The sequence below is a fragment of the Bos indicus genome, chromosome 6 (assembly GCF_029378745.1).
Source record: "Bos indicus isolate NIAB-ARS_2022 breed Sahiwal x Tharparkar chromosome 6, NIAB-ARS_B.indTharparkar_mat_pri_1.0, whole genome shotgun sequence".
NCBI classification, from domain to species: Eukaryota; Metazoa; Chordata; class Mammalia; order Artiodactyla; family Bovidae; genus Bos; species Bos indicus.
Window position 1 is genome coordinate 9,626,469 of NC_091765.1, and position 17,296 is coordinate 9,643,764.

Sequence of the window (17,296 nt, forward strand, 5' to 3'; positions counted from 1 at the left end):
GCATCCCTTCAAACACAGTTGGGCCTCCAGGAATAATGTTTGCCACTTTGGGAGTTAGCCCTGCAGGCCGTTTGGGCCCAAACCCTTACCACCCTTCTCCTAAATTTACAAATATACCCTAGGATCAAATCTCCACTCCACTTTTATGGAAAATCTGTTGCCTCTTATCAATTTGTTCTTAAGCCACTTACTAACTCCTACAACCAGGACCCTGCCCCCTTGCAGGGAACATTGCTCCACCCCAATTATTATTAAAATACTCTTAATGCCCCTAACAGGACCAGACAACCTACTCCTTTGTCATTACTTCTGATATTACCTAAAGTGGGTCTAGGACAATGAAATATCTACCATTGGAGACAACCTAACCAGCTCTTATAGAGGACTAGAGGAGGAAATCATTGACTTAAAATCCCTTAGAGCAGTAAGAGGATAAGGCTTATGGCTGCTTCACCAGGTTCCCAGTCTCAGGGCATAGGCTTGGATTGCTTTACATCATGATATCTATTCCCATCTGCGGTGAACTGCCAATGAGTTAAAATTACAACCCCTTAATCCTACCCAGCTCTGGTCACACTGGAGACCTTGGGGATACCCAACTCCAGTCCAGGAGTCCCAGAAGGTCGACATGCCTTGACCTGCCTGGGGATTCAATCTCCAGGAGGCTGTCACACCTCAGCCTGCCTGGGAATCTACATCCTGACCCAGGGACACCTGGCTTTCAGGCTGCAACAGTACTGGGTAAGATAAGCTTCAGAAAGACTCATCCCTAAGGAAGTCTACCCATGGAAATTGAAGAGGCCTATTAGTTTTTTTCTTTTTTCTTTTCCTCCCTGTCATCACTGTCTTTCAGATGGGAAATAACCAATCCACTTCCCGACAGAAACCTTTGAGATGCATCCTTGATAACGGGAAGCTCTTTGATCCTCTAACTCCAAAGAAACACTGCTTAAAATTATTTTGTGCCACTGATTTGCCATGGTATCCTCTTGGGGCAAGGAATACTGGCCTGAGGATAGGAGTTTAAAATTACGATACCATCCTGCAGCTAGAATTATTCTGCAAAAGACAAGGGAAATGGACAGAGATCCCCTACGTCCAAATTTTCTTCCAACTAAGAGATATGAAGGAACTCTGTCTTAAATATGGGATTGTTGTATGCCCTAAAAGTGAGAGTACTAGGCAAATGATGTTAGGTACAGACAACAAGAGAAGGAACCTCCCTGTGAAAGCTCACCTCCCACAGCTCCTGAGTTGCCTGATGCTCCCTTCTTTGTATTCAAACGTGCCCCCATATCTGGGAGCACCTCCTCCATAAAAGTCCCTTCCTCGAAACTAGAGGAAAATTCAGACCAACCTGGGTCCATAAGCCCTTCTCCCTCTTAGAACTAAGACAGATCAAACAAGACCTGTGAAGCTATACAGATGGCCCAGGCAAATATATTGATGCATTCGAACACATTACCTTGACCTTTGACTTGATGTGGAAGGACATCATGGTCATATTTAGTCAAACTTTATCTGACCCTGAGCCTTTAAGGAAACCTGAAAGTATGCTACAGGGCTTCACATGTCAAATGATAAATGGGGAAACTGCAGTCCCCTGCTCAGATCCTAATTGGAATTATAATGACCCTGAGCACATCTAGGAAAGGGATCATTTTCTGATCTGTGTGAAGGCAGGACTGAAAGCAGCCCAGAAAAAAGTAATCAGCTATGCCCAGGTCTCAGCAATAACTCAGGAGCCCAACGAGAACACCATTGCCTTTCTAGAAAGGCTAAAAGAGGCCCTCTAAAAGTTTACCACTTTGGACTTAGACTCTTACGAGGGACAGGTGATTTTAAAGGACAAATTCCTGTCCCAATACTCATTAGACATCAGAATAAAGTTACAATGGCTACAGCAGCAGGACACTGCTGCCTCTTTAGATGAGATGGTCCAGACAGTCACCTTTTATAACAGAAAAAAGGAGAAGGAGGCCAAGGCCCAGGAGAGGGAGGAAAGGAAAGAGATAAGGCATTCCAGATGCTGGCCCCCCTCCAGGGAAGCCCTATGGCAAACCTCAAGTCCTTGAAGGATTAGGCAGGAGGCAAATGCCTTATCTCTAGACAGGAGGGGCATTGGGCCAGAGTGTCCAAACCTTGACAAGTCTCCTCAAATGGCTTGCTACAAATGCCATCAATTGGGACACTGGGTGGCACTCTGCCTTTGGGACCCAAAGCCATGCCTTTCCTCATTATGGTTCAACAGGACTGAAGCTGCCCACTCCAGCCAGCCCACCTGTCACAGATAACCATCACGGAGCTGGAGCCAAGGGTGCAACTGGATGTGGCAGTTAAGTCCAAAAATTTCTTGGTTGACACAGGGGCTACCTACTTTGTCCTGACCTCCTACTCAAGAGCCGTCTAATCCCAAACCTGTACCGTTTTGAGTGCTACAGGAAAAACAATTACTTAAAGATTCACCCGAGCACTGCTTTGTTGCTGGGATGGACAAATATCTTCTCACCAGTTTCTGGTGGTCCCTGAGTGTCCTATTCCCTTATTGGGACAAGCTATATTTACTAAACTGGGGACTACCCTTGTGATGGGAAGCTTTTCAGCCCCTAGAGCCCTATAGCTTCTTGTTACTACTGAATAATCCAATACACCCTCTCCAATAGAGAGAGACTAAAAGCTATGGGAGGACAAAATTAACCCCTCGGTGTGGGAGCAGAGGACTCCTGTACGAGCCCACCACGTTGAACCAGTCATCACTGTCCTCAGAGATCCCACTCAGTTTCCTAACCAGAAACAATATCCCCTCAAAAGAGAAGCTCAGGAAGGACTACAGCCTCTAATAAATAAATTCCTTGCCGTGTGGGCTATTGGTCCCCACCAATTAGTCATGTAACACTCCAAACCTCCCTGTAAAGTAAAAGAACGGAACCTGGTGAATGGTTCACGATCTCTGGATCATAAATGAAGCTGTAGTCCCCCTCCATCCCACAGTACCCAATCCCTATGTAATCTTGGGAGAAATCCTGCCCATTGCCAAGTGGTTTACAGTTTTTGATCTCAAAGATACATTCTTTTGCATACCACTGGCTAAAGAATCCCAATACCTTTTTGCCTTCAAGTGGGAGGCTCCAGCAGAAAGACACCAACTGATGACTTGGACAATATTACCTCAGGGGTTCAGAGATAGCCCTGACCAGATTGGGCTTAGCCAGGATCTCCTAGGTCTGGACCTGGGAGCTAGTGGGAAAATATTGCAATACATAGATGACCTACTAATCTGCTCTCCAGATGAGAAAAATACCCATTATGCAATTCAGGTTTTCAAATTTTTGGCAGAGAGGGGATATAAAGTCTCCCGTGCTAAGGCACAGATGGTCAAGACAAAGGTCACCTACCTGGGGGTTCAGATTACACACAGGTCCAGGAGGCTGTCCTCTGATTAGGTACAGGAATCCTCCAGTTGCCCTCCCCCATGACTCAAAAACAATTGCGAACTTTCCTGGGGCTAACTGAGATTGTAGAATCTGGATACCCAACTATATCTAATTGCCCAGCCTTTATATGAAAGCTTGAAGGGACGGGATGATTCAATCCCATTGATGTGGGGAATTCCTCAAAAGAAAGCAGTTCAGTTCAGTTCAGTCGCTCAATCATGTCCGACTCTTTGCGACCGCATGAACTGCAGCACGCCAGGCCTCCCTGTCCATCACCAACTCTCGGAGTTCACTCAAACTCATGTCCATCTAGTCGGTGATGCCATCCAGCCATCTCATCCTCTGTTTTCCCCTTCTCCTCCTGCCCCCGATCCCTCCCAGCATCAGAGTCTTTTCCAATGAGTCAACTCTTCTCATGAGGTGGCCAAAGTACTGGAGTTTCAGCTTTAGCATCATTCCTTCCAACACCCAGGACTGATCTCCCTTAGAATGGACTGGTTGGATCTCCTTGCAGTCCAAGGGACTCTCAAGAAAGTAGAGGCTACACTAAAACAAGCCTTCACTAAATCACCTGCCTTGAAGTTGCTAGACCCAGAAAAAGCATTCCAACTTTATGTCCATGAAAAAGAAGGAATAGCCTTGAGAGTGTTAACACAAAGGCTGGGACCTGAGCCCCAGCATGTAGCTTACTTATCCAAGAGGCTCAATCCAACCGCCCAAGGTTGGACTCCCTGCCTTCAAAATCTTGCAGCTATTGCAGTCCTGATAGAAGATACTTTAAAACTCTCTTTTGGGGGCAAACTATTTTTACCAGGCACCAAGTGAAACAACTCCTAAATGGGAGAGACCATTGATGGATGTCTGATCAAAGAATCCTCAGATATTAAGTATGGAAAACCACTACAACATCCCCTTGTGAGGTTCTTATCCCAGCCACCCTCCTGCTTACCCCCAAGGGCTCTCTCCCCTTTCACTCTTGCCTAGAAACCTTGGACCACTGGATAAAACCCTGAGAAGGACTGTCAGAAGATCCTCTAACCAATCCTGAAGGAATCTGGTACACTGATGGAAGCAGCTTTGTCTTGGATGGAAAAAGAAGAGCCGGATATGTAGTATTCTTCAATTTTTAGACCGTAGTGGCTAAACCTTTGTCGCCAGGTACTTCAGCACAATTAGCTGAGCTCAAAGCCCTGACTCGAGCTTTAGAGCTGGGAAAAGGAAAAAGAGTAGCCATTTACCCTGACTCCGAGTATGCCTTTCTGGTGCTACAGGCACATGCTGCTATTTGGAAAGAGGCCACTTGACCACCCTAGGATGCCCAATCAAATATGGTGATCAAATTCTTAGACTCTTGGATGCAGTCCATCTCCCGCTGAGGTTTCAGTCTATGACTGTAAAGGACACCAAAAAGGGAGCACGGAAGTGGCATGAGGGAACCAAGAGGCTGCGGCTGCTGCTGCTAAGTTGCTTCAGTTGTGTCTGACTCTGTGTGACCCATGGACAGCAGCCCACCAGGCTCCTCCATCCCTGGGATTCTCCAGGCAAGACTACTGGAGTGGGTTTCCATTTCCTTCTCCAATGCATGTATGCATACTAAGTCAGTTCAGTTATGTCTGACTCTGTGCGACCCCATAGACGGCAGCCCACCAGGCTCCCCTGTCCATAGGATTCTCTAGGCAAGAACAGTGGAGTGGGTTGCCATTTCCTTCTCCACCAAGAGGCTGATCAGGCAGCTAAGAGAGCAGCATTACAGAACAATGACCTAATAGGGGTTGCCACCTAAGTTCCACAGACTAATATGCCGGAAACTCCTTCATATACTGAAGGTGAGACTCTTAAAGCTAAGTGTGAGGGCTTCTGCGAAGATCATATGCGGTGGTTCCCAAAGGAGAGACTCTATTTTCTGCCTGGAAAGCTTCAATGGAAGTTGGTTAACTCCTTACATGTCACCACTCATTTAGGGGAAAAGGCCCTCCAAAGATTACTAGAAAGGTCCTTCAGAGGAAAAGGCCTCCAAACAACTATAAGGTAAGTGGTCTTCTCTTGTTCAACTTGCCAATTCAACAACCCCCAAGGACCTCAAAGACCCCAGCTGGCTCGGCCCATCCAACAACATGGGACCTACCCAGGAAAAGACTGGCAGAAGGACTTCACCCAGATGCCAGTTTCTCAAGGGTATAAATACCTATTAGTCATGAAAGATACATTCACAGGATGGATTGAAGGCTTTCCCACCAACACTGAGAAGGCTGAGGAGGTACTTAAAAAAAAAAAAAAAAAAAACCTGGTCCATGAAATCATTCCGAGATTTGGTGTGTCCAGGTCATTACAAAGTGACAATGGAACATCATTTACTTCTAAGGTCACCTAAGGGGTCTCTAAAGCATTGGGCATTACTTATTATCTCCATTGTGCCTGGAGGACTCAGTCTTTAGGAAAAGGAGAAAGAGCCAACCAATTCTTAAAATCAGTGATAAAAAAGATGACCCAGGAGAGACCTTTCTGGGATGGAAGGAGGCTTTACCAATAGCTCTCCTTCACACCCATATTGCCCCTAAGGAACAGGTTTGTCTTAGTCCTTACAAGATTCTGTATGGGAGACCTTTTGTTTATATCAATGATCTCTCTGTCTTATACCATGGCCACTGGGCAATTCCAATAGGATATATGCTTGTGGGGTGTCAACCAGGACCCAAAAGATTCTAAGGAGTCATCACTATATGCTCCAGGGACTCAAGTCCTAATTAAAGTCTGGAAAGAAGGGTCCCCAAAGGCTCAACTCCACCCACATGGAAGGGCCCCTACACTGTAATAAGGTACCAGGACATGGCTCCTGGATTCACTACTGAGGAGTCAAGTCATGGCAGAAAAGAGAAGAAGACACTCAATTCACCTATGAGCTCCTGGGAGATCTTAGATACCTATTCAGAACTAAAAATGAGTGTCATTCTAATTAACACCCCCAAAATTAAGTTTCTTGGAATAAGATTTCTTAGGACAACTCTAAAGTGTCAACACAGCTTGGCAGGGGTTCTACTCCAAAAAAGACAGGAGATAGATCTCCTGATCCCTGAACAAGAAGGGACTGAGCCATCTTGAATGAGATGTGTTGCTTCTGGGTAAATACCTCCAGCTAAGTTAAAGAAAGTGTCACAGTCCTCGAGGAAAACATTCAGACCCTACAGGATCTCAAAGGACAAACTGGAGAGTTCTCAGGATGGCTACAATCTCTCTTTAGGGGATTCTCCTGGTGAGGGGAAAGGAGATCAGCCCTGGGATTTCTTTGGAAGGAAAGATGCTAAAGCTGAAACTCCAGTACTTCTGGCTACCTCATGCGAAGAGTTGACTCATTGGAAAAGACTGTGATGCTGGGAGGGATTGGGGGCAGGAGAAGGGGATGACAGAGGATGAAATGGCTGGATGGCATCACTGACTCGATGGACGTGAGTCTGAGTGAACTCCGGGAGTTGGTGATGGACAGGGAGGCCTGGCGTGCTGCGATTCATGGGGTCACAAAGAGTCGGACATGACTGAGCGACTGATCTGATCTGATCTGATCTGAAAAGTGCTATATTTATAAGAAAATGTATCTGTTGCTGCAATTTCTTTTAAGCTAATGCTGAACATCATTTTCAACTATTCATTTCACATGCTTTCAACTGTTCCTTATATTAGAATGACTGATTTCTATAGTCTCTTTTAATTTCCCAAGCCAAAAATGGACTAAACAACTAAACATCAACAGTAATCTTAAATTAAACAAACATAAAAGTGAAAAATCATGACCCCTAATGAAGTTCATGATGACCTATCCCCTTCTGATTTTTTTTTTTTTTTTTTGAGAATGAAAAAAAAGAATCAATGCCTAGTAACCTACAGTAAAAATCTGCATGTTCTACTCCATTAAATTCCTTTCAACATTGTTGCACCCAGGCCATTTAATCAAAACAGAAAGAACCTCCACCCAAAACTTGGTTTCAATGTGGTGACAGATGATGACATGCATAAACCAAGAAGGTAGGAAAAGAGCTATGACTTACAAAATTGAGATCTCCAGGATGAGCAGTGCGGTCTCAGGCACATCCAAAACGGTGTGTGAGTACAAAGACAGCAGTCTGGGTTGAGGCTTTTATTGTGGCTAGGGGTGGACCTGGGTGAGGATTCCCCGAGGAACTGAGGCGGTTGGGTGGTTTGAATCTCCTACACGTGCTAAAGGGGCAACACCTGGGCTTCTTTCTCACTGTGCCCAGGTGAGAAGCATAGGAAGCAGATGTGAGTCTTAAAAGTTATTTGCAACCAAATATCATAACAGAGTTTCACTCTTTATCACAAACCTCATCCACACAATCACTGACATGTTCTTCCAATATACTACACAAATCCTTCTTCAAGTTGTTCTTTCCTCTCTTCCTACTGTATTTTAGTTTTACCTTATCCTTTTTGTCTGATATATGCAATGGATTTCTGACTCATCAGATTACTGTAGTTTTGTATTCAAATTCTATCCTTCACACAGTTTCTAGAACACAGCATGAATTGTACTTTTCCCCCCAAAGCATTACCTCCTCCAAAACCCTGTCCTTAAATAAAACTAAAGGACACCTTCACTGCTGCACATGCAATCTGATCGATCTATTTACTTTTCTGCTATCCATCTATCCATCCATTCATCATCTACCATTCATCAATATACCACCCTGTTATGTGACTAAGATGAAGGAATGTAGAGAAAAAAAAAAGTTTGTCCTTTTCTCCTCCTCAAGAGCCCCAGACACTTTCTGCTCCTTTTTGGACTCCCTGGACTTCTAATCAACCTACCTAAGAACTAACTCTCTCAGTACAATCTGAGATTTAGAGTTAGATCAAATAATTAGAATTATTTCAATTAAGAATGAGATCAAAGCTCAAATAATTTAAACCATCGTTTCAGTCTTTATGTAATTTAAAAGGTGTATTTCCAGCTAATGATGAGCAAGTGATAAAGTGAGTGACACTAGGTCAATTCCTCCCGAGTGTGCTTAATGGCTTTTCCCACTGTACCCCTTAGGAAAGGGCTTCCCATCAAGATCACAAAGGCACTGTCCACTTTGAATACAGCTGCATGTGCACAAAACTCATTAATGACCAAAATACCATATTCTAACATTTTGGCAAATAAAAGCATGTGAATAAAATTTTTTAAAGTTTTCAACATAACATTTTGAAATAGGAATATTGGACAGAATAATTATGTATACCTGTTTAATAATTATGTATACTGGTTTTTTCCCTACACATGATGAATCTGAACCTTTAATTTGGCTGTATATACAATAACAGATTTCAAAAATAACTAAATAGAAACTTGAAGATAACTATTATTAATTACTTTCTGTTATGTTGAAAGGAAGAAACTAAAATAATGCATGGTATATGAATTTTTTTCATTCTGTATAGTCGATTGGTAGAATTTAGTGTATTCTTAACTTATTTAACAAAGGAATTCATATCACTAGTATTTGGGAGATATTCAATACTTGAGAGTAAAAAATACATCTTTAGCAAAATATCATTTTGCTTTCCAGTTTGATCCTAGATATTCTCTAAAACTGAAAGAGCTGTACACAATAAAAACTAGGAATTGAGTATCTGTTTTCATTTGGGAGTAATCAGCATATAATCTAAAAGAGATAAGACTATCCAGGGATTTGATTTAGAAGTAACATAACTGTAGGTCACTTTTATTTATATTTTAATAATAAACAAAGATTCAATATGCAACACAAACAATTAAAAATATTAAACATCTTCAAATATTTGTCTTTCTATATTTGCATGGAACAATTTTACACGATGAGAAACATAATGTAATTTAAATACAGCACAATGCTCTCCATATGTGTACCCACAGAGTGTTTCATAAATTTGGAAAGTCAAATTAAATCAAGTTTATAGCTGTACAAATGTGTTTTTGTGTAGCCTCTCTTTCCCTGCTTAAGCTAATGTTCAGAGTTCTAAAATAATGTGACAAAAATAAATAGCATAATTGGCTATCCAAAAAAATCTGATTGCCACATAAAATTAATTTATAAAAAACTAAGTAATTTTAAGACATGCTGATTTCACAGTTAAGCTGATTAGACAAGCAACATGCTTTAATGTTACCTTTTAATAGTTTCTTAAAGGTATTTTTTTAAAATGGTGTCAATTTGTAACTGTGAATCCATATACAGTAAAATGTTAATGATAACAACTATATGCTTTGATACTGCCTTCATTTTTCATAATTCAGACAGAAGTATAATATCTGACACACTTGTTTTATATGAGACAGAGAAATAAAAAAATTTTTGAAACTTTGAGGTGATAGATACCTACCTTTAAATCCTTGGTGATCATCATTGCTTTCTTCTTCCCTTCAATCATCAATATCCACAGCAATTTATCTTTTTCCTGAGAGTAAGAAGATGGTATGTATGAAGATGTACTTTTTCCATCAAAAGGCCAAGTTGCTGCTGAAAAAGTTTATCAAATACAGGCTTTGTGACTTATCCCTCCAGGCTAATGGTGACTGTGGAAATGCTGGTAACATACAGGCCCACTGTGGGTCACTGTTACAGACCTTCAGCCATACTGTGTTTGGATACAGTCTAATAGTCAACATGTAGTTTAATAATTTAGGGTTAGAGCTTTTGAGTTTTTTCTTTTCCTAGTAAGATTCAGCTTCTACATTTGTATTTCATTCAAACCCAGGCAGATTGCTCATGTTCTAGCAAGAACTATTTATTCTTTACCATTAGCTAGTTCAGTTCAGTGGCTCAATCGTGTTAAACTCTTTGCGACCCCATGGACTGCAGGACACCAGGCCTCTCTGAACATAATGAACACCCAGAGTTTACTCAAACTCATGATAATAGAGTCAGTGAAGGCATCCAGACATCTCATCTTTTGTCTTCCTCTTCTCCTCCTGCCTTCAATCTTTCCCAGCATCAGGGTCTTTTCAAATGATTCAGTTCTTCACATCAGGTGGCCAAAGTATGGAGTTTAAGCTTCAATATAGTCACTCCAATGAGTATTCAGGACTGATTTGCTTTAGAATGGACTGGCTGGATCTCCTTGTAGTCCAAGGGACTCTCAAGAGTCTTCTTCAACACCATAGTTCAAAAGCATCAATTCTTCAGTGCTCAGCTTTCTACATAATCCACTGTTCACATTCATACATGACTACCAGAAAAACTATAGCTCTGACTAGCTAACCTTTGTTGACAAAGTAATGTCTCTACTTTTTAATATGCTGTCTAGGTTGGTCATATTTTTTCTTCCAAGGAGCAAGCATCTTTTAATTTCATGGCTGCAGTCACCATCTGCAGTGACTTTGGAGCCCCAAAATATAAAGTCTATCACTTTATAGACTTATAGAATTTATCATTTTTCCATTGTTTCCCCATCTATGTGCCATAAAGTGATTCCATCAGATGCCATGATCTAAGTTTTCTGAATGTTGAGTTTTAAGCCAACTTTTTCACTCTCCTCTTTCACTTTCATCAAGAGGCTCCTTAGTTGTTCTTCACTTTCTGCCATAAAGATGGTGTCATTTGCATATCTGAGGTTATTGGTATCTCTCCTGGCAGTCTTGATTTCAGCTTCTGCTTCATCTAGGCCAGCATTTCTCATGATGTACTCTGTATATAAATTAAATAAGCCGGGAGACAATATACAGTCTTGAGGTACTCCTTTCCCTATTTAGAATCAGTCTGTTTTTCCACGTCTAGTTCTAACCATTGCTTCCTGACCTGAATACAGATTTCTCATGAGGCAGTTTAGGTGGTCTGGTACTTCCACCTCTTTAAGAATCTATCACACTTTCTTGTGATACTCACAGTCAAAGGCTTTGGCATAGTCAATAAAGCAGAATTGGATGATCTGGAATTCTCTTGCTTTTTTCCATGATCCAAGGAATGTTGGCAATTTGACCTCCAGGCAATTTTCCTCTGCCTTGTCAAAATCCAGCTTTAACATCTGGAAGTTCACAGTTCACATACTGTTGAAGCCTGGCCTGGAGAATTTTGAGCATTACTTTGCTAGGGTGTGAGATGAATGCAATTGTGCAGTAGCTTAAGCATTCTTTGGCATAGCCTTTCTTTAGGATTGGAATGAAAATTGACATTTTCCAGTCCTGGGGCCACTGCAGAGTTTTCCAAATTTGCTGGTATATTGAGTGAAGCACTTTCTTAGCATCATCTTTTAGGATTTGAAATAGCTCAACTGGAATTCCATCACCTCCACTAGCTTTGTTCATAGTGATGCTTCTTAAGGCCCACTTCACTTTGCATTCCAGGATGTCTGGCTCTAGGTGACTGATCACACCACTGTGATTATTTGGGTCAAAAAGATCTTTTCTGTATAGCTCTTCTGTGGATTCTTACCACCTCTTCTTAATATCTTCTGCTTCTGTCAGGTCCATAACATTTCTCTCCTTTAATGAGCCCATTTTTGCATGAAATTTTCCCTTGGTATGTCTAATTTTCTTGAAAAGCTCTCTAGTCTTTCCCATCCTATTGTTTTCCTCTATTTTTTTTTTTTTTGCACTGATCACTGAGGAAGGCTTTCTCATCTCTCCTTGCTATTCTTTGAAACTCTGCATTCAAATAGGTATATCTTTCCTTTTCTCCTTTGCTTTTTGCTTCTCTTATTTTCACAGCTATTTGTAAGGCCTTGCCAGACAACCATTTTTCTTTTTTACATTTCTTTTTCTTGGGGATGATCTTGATCCTGGCCTCTTGTACAATGTCAGGAACCTCCATCCATAGATTTTCAGGCACTCTGTCTATCGGATCTAATCCCTTGAAGCTATTTGCTACTTTCACTCTATAATTGTAAGGGATTTGATTTAGGTCATACCTGAATGGACTAGTGGTTTTCCCTACTTTCTTTAATTTAAGTCTGAATTTGGGAATAAGGAGTCCATTATCTGAGCCACAGTAAGCTCACAGTCTTCTTTTTGCTGACTGTATAGAGCTTCTCAATCTTTGACTGCAAAGAATATAATCAATCTGATTTCAGTGTTGACCATCTGGTGATGTCCATGTGTAGAGTCTTGTGTTGGTGGAAGAGGGTGTTTGCCATGACCAGTGCGTTCTCTTTGCAAAACTCTATTAATCATTTCCCTGCTTCATTTTGTACTCCAAGGCCAAATTTACCTGTTACTCCAGGTATTTCTTGCCTTCTTACTTTTGCATTCCAGTCCCCTATAATGAAAAGGACATCTTTTTTGGGTGTTAGTTCTAAAAGGTCTTGTAGGTCTTCATAGAACCATTCAACTTCATTTTTTTCAGCACTACTGGTCGGGGCATAGACTTGGTTTACTGTGATATTGAATGGTTTACCTTGGAAATGAATAGAGATCTTTCTATTGTTTTTGAGATTGCATCCAAGTGCTGCATTTTTGGATTCGTTTGTTGACTATGATGGCTACTCCATTTCTTCTATGGAATTCTTGCTGACTGTAGTAGATATGATGGTCATCTGAGTTAAATTCACCCATTCCAGTCCATTTTATTTTGTTGATTCCTAAAATGTCAATGTTCACTCTTGCCATCTCCTGTTTGACCACTTCCAAGTTACCTTGATTCATGGACCTAATATTTCCAGTTCCTATGCAATATTGCTCTTTACAGCATTGGAGTTTATTTTCATTACCAGTCACATCCACAACTGGGTGCTGTTTTTGCTTTGGCTCCATCTCTTCATTCTTTCTGGAGTTATTTCTCCACTGATTTCCAGTATCATATTGGGTACCAACTGACCTGGGGAGTTCATCTTTCAATGTCCTAACTTTTTGCCTTTTCATATTGTTAATAGGGTTCTCAAGGCAAGAATACTGAAGTGGTTTGCCATTCCCTTCTCCAGTGGACCACATTTTGTCAGAACTTTCCACCAACCCGTCTTTCGTGGGTCCTACATGGCATGGCGAAGACTGTGGTCCATGTGATCAGTTTGGTTAGTTTTCTGTGATTGTAGTTTTCAGTCTGTCTGCCTTCTGATGGAGAAGAATAAGAGGCTTATGGAAGCTTCCTGATGGGAGAGACTGACTGAGGGGGAAACTGGGTCTTGTTCTGATGGGTGGGGCCATGCTCAGTAAATCTTTAATCCAATTTTCTGTTGACAATTTTCTGTGTTCCCTCCCTGTTATTTACCCGGGACCAAACTATGGTGGAGGTAATGAAGATGGACCTTCAAAAGGTCCCATGTGGGCACTGCTACACTCAGTTCCCCCAACCCTGCAGCAGCCCACCGCCAAACCTTTCCTTCACCAGAGACTCCTGGACACTCATGGGCAAGTCTGGGTCAGTATCTTGTGGGGTCACTGCTTCTTTCTCCTGGGTCCTGGTGCACACAAGGTTTTGTTTGTGCCCTCCAAGAGTCTGTTTCCAGTCCTGTGTAAGTTCTGGCGGCTCTTTGGTGGGGTTAATGGTGACCTCCTCCAAGAGGGCTTATGCCATACCCAGGTCTGCTTCACCCAGAGCCCCTGCCCCAGCAACAGTCCACTGCTGACCTTTACCTCCACATGAGACACTCAAACACTGTTCTGTCTCAGTCTCTGTGGTGTTCCTAGGTTCTGGTGCACACAAGGTTTGTTTGAGCCCTCTGAGCATCTCTGGCGGGTATGAGGTTAGATTTTAAATGCAATTTTGCTCCTCCTATCATCTTGTTGGGGCTTATCCTTTGCCCTTGGATGCTGGGTATCGCCTCAAAGTCACTCCAGTGCCACGCAGCTGCTGCTCCAGTGCCTACAGTCTTTCTGGGGGCTTCTCTACCCTTGGATGTGGGCTATCTACTCACAGTCTCTCCAGTGCTGCACAGCCGCCACTACTTAAGTCCATTACAGCTTTCACAAATGCCTCAAGAAATCATATCCTCTGGAAAGTCTAGGTCTGAGATAAACACAGGTGTTAACTTCTGATAATATATGTTTATGGTTAGTGGTCTGCTTTGGCCTGAAGAAAAATGCTCTGTCACTGAATTTTATCCGTTTCTTCCACATCCACATGTGTTGATGTGCATCCCTGCAGGTCTAGCATTTCTAAAGAGCTGACACAGATTCCTCTGACCTTCATAATATAGAATGTTTTTTAGTTGAAATATATTTGACTTATCGTTTAGTTTCAGTGTCCAACATAGTGATTTCATATTCATATGTACTATACACTGTTCACCATAAGTCTAGACATGTTGTCACTATACAATGTTATTAAGTATTAACTATATTCTGTATGCAATACATTACATACATCCACCCTCACTTACTTATAACTAGTAGTTTGTACCTCTTAATCCCCTTGACCTAGTTTAACCAAACCCCACAAGCTCCCCTCTGCTGTCCATCTTTTTTCTTGTCTGATTGCTGTGACCAGGACTTTCAATACCATGTTGAATAATACAGACAATAGTGGATATACTTGTCTTCTGATCTTAGTGGAAAAAAATTTTAGCTTTTCAGCACTGTGATTATGTTAGCTGTGGCTTATTATATACAGCCTTTATTATGTTGAGGTATGTTCCCTCTATACTCACTTTTGTTGAGAGTTTTATCATAAATGAATATTAAACTTTGCCAAATGCTTTTGCCACATCTATTGAAATGATCATGTGATTTTTGTATATTTTTTAAATTAGTGTATCATACAGTTTAATTAGTTGATATTGCACCATCCATGTATCCCTGGAATAAATCCCTCTTGATTATGATCATTTTAGTGTGCTGTTGAACTCAGTTTTCTAGTTCGGTTCAGAATTTTTGCATTTATCTTTATCGCGGTTATTGGCCTGTAATTTTATTATTTCACAGTTTGCATCTGGTTTTGATACCAGAGTAATAATGATGGCTTCCTGGAATGGAGTATGGAAATGTTTTTTCTTCTTCAATTTTTAGAACAGTTTAAAATTAATAGGTTTTCATTCTTCTTTAAATATTTGCTAGGATATCCCTGTGAAAATTCTGCCATGTCCTGGACTTGTGTTTGTTGGGAAATTTTTATTACTGATTCAATTTCATTACTAATGATCAGTCTTTTCCAATTTTCTCTTCCTGAATCCATGTTAGAAAATTATGCTTCCAGGAATTTATCTCTTTTCTTTTAGGTTATATAATTTGTTTGCATATATTTTCTAGTAATCTTATATGATCTTTTGTATTTCTGTAGTGTCAGTTGTAAATTTTCCTCTTTCATTTTTGATTTTATTTAGTTGGGTTCTCTTTTTCTTGATGAGTATGATTAAAGGTTTTTCCATTTTGTGTATCTTTTCAAAGAAACAGCTCCTAGTTTCATCAATCTTTTCTATTGTTTTTTTAGTCTGTATGTAATTTACTTTCACTATGATCATGAGACTGTTTTAGTAGTATTTCATAATATTTATCACTTCAAATTTTTAAATTATATTTGGTTTGAATACAGAATGTCAAGGTCTAGGAAGGCAAACAGTTCACTATTGAGAATATCTGGTGATATCATTAAATTTCTTTCATTTGCCATTTAATTTACCACTAGATGAATAGAGATAAATGTCACATCATAGGTATTAACACTCTAAAATTCTAGGAGAAATAGAGACTATACTGCAAACAAAATTTTTCACTGGAATTCATACCACAGTCATGCTGACAGCATTAGCATCAGTGAATGTATCACCCTAAAGGAACATTTTGACAATAGCAAACAGAAAACCAAGTGAGTGGAGGGATACACCATATTTTTGGTGGGAACTTTTCACATTTTAAAGATGTTAATATTGTTAATGCATTCCCTGACAACATACTAATAGTGCACGCTCTTTCTCTGATTAAAAAAAATATGGTAAAAATTTATACAAAAGTAAAAAAAGGTCAAAAATGTCAATCTTGAAATAGCATAATGATGCATGATTTCTTCTATCAGTTATGCTGCTACTGCTAAGTCACTTCAGTTGTGTCCAACTCTGTGCAACCCCAGAGATGCCAGCCCACCAGGCACCGCCATCACTGGGATTCTCCAGGCAAGAACACTGGAGTGGGTTGCCATTTCCTTCTCCATTGCATGAAAGTGAAAAGTGAAAGTGAAGTCGCTCAGTCATGTCCGACCCTTCATGACCCCATGGACTGCAGCCTACCAGGCTCCTCCGTCCATGGGATTTTCCAGGCAAGAGTACTGGAGTAGGGTACCATTGCCTTCTCCAAACAGTTATGAGAAGCCACTAAAAGAAAAACCCTCAAAAAACATATAGAAACCAAGAGAACGTGGTAAAGATGCCAAGGTACCAGACTAGAATAGAACAGAAAGTCTCTAAACCGACCTCCATGCACAGTTAGCTGATCACATTTCAGTGTAGTGAGGAGAAGATGGTCTTTGCAATTCTTTTGCTTGGGTCAGCTAAGTGTACATATGGATAAATTAAATATTAATTTAACACACAAACATTAATTCTTAATGAACTGTATATTAAACTAGAAAAGTAAATTACTTAAACTTAATAAATTATTTCTCTTAACTTGATGTAAGCAAAGATTTATTAATAGGACACAAAAGTGCTGCTAATTATAAGGGAAATATATTGATAAATTTGATGAGATTATAAGCTTGTTATTCAAAAAGAAACTATAAGACAATGAAAAGGTAAATCACACAGTGAGAGACAATATTGTAAATATGTATATATCAAAAAGAGGATTGTATACAGGAGATATATATAAACAAAAAAAGAAAAAAAGAAAAAAATGAATAAGAATTGTGTAGGTGCTTCCTAATGAAGAATCACCAAATGACAGGTAAATATGTCAAGATATTTTTAAATTCACTAACATCATGGAAATACAAATTTAAACCTCTGCATCACTACAGCATATTACA

The 17,296-nt window shown here is 40.5% G+C and overlaps 1 long non-coding RNA gene across 1 annotated transcript in view; it reads right to left on the bottom strand.

Annotated features, from left to right (window-relative positions):
- Positions 1 to 7,381: 7,381 nt before the first annotated feature.
- The window catches only part of LOC139183523 (uncharacterized), an 88,203-nt gene continuing 78,288 nt past the window's right edge, over positions 7,382 to 17,296 (bottom strand). Inside the window, exons 4-5 of the long non-coding RNA XR_011567019.1 lie at positions 9,792 to 9,866; positions 7,382 to 7,666 (exon numbers count right to left, since the gene is read on the bottom strand). This is a non-coding gene — a long non-coding RNA (uncharacterized lncRNA). The remainder of the gene's footprint in view (positions 7,667 to 9,791; positions 9,867 to 17,296) is intronic.